This window comes from Solanum verrucosum, unplaced genomic scaffold (assembly GCF_900185275.1).
Source record: "Solanum verrucosum unplaced genomic scaffold, falcon-dt-bn FXZP01000130.1, whole genome shotgun sequence".
Lineage (NCBI taxonomy): Eukaryota > Viridiplantae > Streptophyta > Magnoliopsida > Solanales > Solanaceae > Solanum > Solanum verrucosum.
This window is the reverse complement of record NW_026020341.1, coordinates 355,755-358,408: the sequence shown is the minus strand read 5'-3', so window position 1 is coordinate 358,408 and position 2,654 is coordinate 355,755.

Below are 2,654 nucleotides of genomic sequence, written 5' to 3'. Positions count from 1 at the left end.
ATTCAATGAAAGTACGGTGATCATGTTTAGAATGCAATTGTGTTATTATTGAAAGTTTATTCTCAATTAAAACTTATGAATGATGATTCAAATGTGAAGGGTTTCTACAATCTAATATTACATCTTGAATTGGTAGGCTTAGGGAATCCTTTTCTTGTATAAATGAATGTGATCTTGATTGAAGTACCTTGAATTGGTAGGCTTAGACATCCTCTTCATGTGTGAAAGAAAGTAATGTTGAATGATGTACCTTGAATTGGTAGGCTTAGACGCCCTCTTCTTATGTATCTAATGTATCTTCACTTAATGAACATGAATCGATAGGCTAATGGCATTCCTTTCATAAATGACTATTGAATGTATTCTACGACTATGTCTTGAATCAATAGGCTTATGACATTCCTTTTATAATGAGCCAATGAACTAATGTAATGATGACTCTTCAATAGATAGGTTTATGGCATTCATTTCCTAAAGAGTCAATGAACTAATGTAATGATGAATCTTGAATCAATAGGCTTATGGCGTTCCTTTCATGAGGATTCAATGAGCTGTCATAATAATGTACCACGAATTGATAGGCTTATGGCATTCCTTTCATGTGTAATAATGTACCTTGGGTCGATAGGCTTATGACATTCCTCTCAATTACAATAGTGTTAATATGAATGAACTACTCTATGGGAATGGAGGCTAAGCACCGAGTTGATATGGTAAGATGGAAGCTCTCCCCACGTTAGGCTTGGGTTTCAATAAACATCTTTCTTATCCCATAACTATGTACCTACATAGGTTATTAGCTAGTGGATCCACCTAAGCTAAAATGTTATCGGTCCTACCTTAGGCAAGTAGACCACCTGTTTACGGTGTGGGGTTATGACACCGATTCCATATCAAGCTCACATGGTCTATGTCGGTTAATGCTTATTCCTATCATCTGAGATACATGCTATGGTTTCTTGAGAAGTTCTATAAAGTGTGGGTGGTAGTATGGGATGCCATCCATGCATTCATGCATTGTACGAGTAGGCTTTAAAAGGGCTATGGTGTGATTCTCCAATGTCTTAATGTCTAATGAATGAAAGTGCTCTTAATGAAGCTAATAAGAAGATTGACTTAAACGCTTAATGTAATGATGCATGCTTACTCGTATTTTATTATGAGTTACTTTCCTTGTCATGACTTATGAAATGTATGTGTTCCTTATGTATGAGTATTGACTAAAGATGAGTATGAAAAATGGTAAGTTCATCTAAGGTGACCTCAAAGTGGTACTTAGTAGGAATAGTAGTATGTGATGCTATTCTTACATTGCACAAGTATAGCTTAGGGTTACTTAAGGTGAATGTTCTAATGTGATGAAATGACTTATATGTTGAATGTGATCGTATCTTATGGCTTTTTCTAAAGTTCATGATGTTTTCTCAAAATTGGCATATAGCATGGCTTCCAACCAAAATGTACTTTTTAAGCATGGTTTTAGCATGGCTATCATACTTAGTACATTTTTGTATGCTAACCCATATTTCTACATTTCTACAAAGTGTAGGGTTTGGAGACTTGATGTTCTATACTTGGAAGATGGGTTTCTAAGGAGCAAGGAGTTCAAGATTTGGTGAGTACTCATAGTTTCGAGGACGAACCCACTATTTCCTTTTATGTCTTTTATGTTACGTTTAGAGCTTTTGTATGGGCTATGTCCCAAAGTTTTTGTTCAAAATGTTGTAGATGGTTTGAGACAAAGTATAGAAAGACTTCCGCTTGCTTTTATGAAAAATGACTTTGACCGTAAAGAAAAGTTTTAAATTTCACAATATTTTTCTATGTTCTTATGTTATGAATGCTATGAGGCTTTTCGGAGTCTTGTACGCCGTGTCACGTACGGGGTGTAGGATGGAGTCATGACACCACATATAAAGTTGAATCGACAAATCTGGCCTCAATCCCTTTACAAAGTAGTGAATCCGCTCTTCCAGATTGAAGTAAAGCTAGTCACATATCTGGATAAAGCACAAAATTTGGCCTAATAGAGCGCAATATATATCTTTCATTTCTCTATATTCAGGAACTTATCCCTCCTCATATCGCTCAAAGTTCAGGGTATATAACTCCATGAAAAAACTATAAAATGCTACCCAAGTCATAGGTGGTGCCTTTGCTGATCGACACTCAACATGAGACCGCCACCACATGTCCATCTTATGAAGAAACTCATGACAATCAATAAGGAAATCATAAGCATCTTCAAATTCAATACCCTTGAAGACTGGAGGTTTCAACTTTGAGAACCTAATAAAGAGATCATGTTGATCACTAGTCATTACATGCCATGTAGTCTATCGGAGAATCATGCCTATTTCCAAGGACACATTTTCTATTGATGGTGTTGCTATTTTCACTTTTACTACTCAAGTAATAACCAGATGTGAAATAGAGTGAAGAAATTCAGCTATCAATTTGTATCACCTAGATACCAATTGGATTCAAGTAATAGCACGAAAGAAAGAAGTAGAAGAGTTTTTCTAAAGTCCTATAGCCTCTCGAAAAAAGTAAATGTGTCCTCGTACCATTCCGCAAGACTCTACTAGACATGTCCTTGTGTGATGAGATCACCAAACCTAAAGCTCTGATACCAAGTTTGTCATGACCCAAAA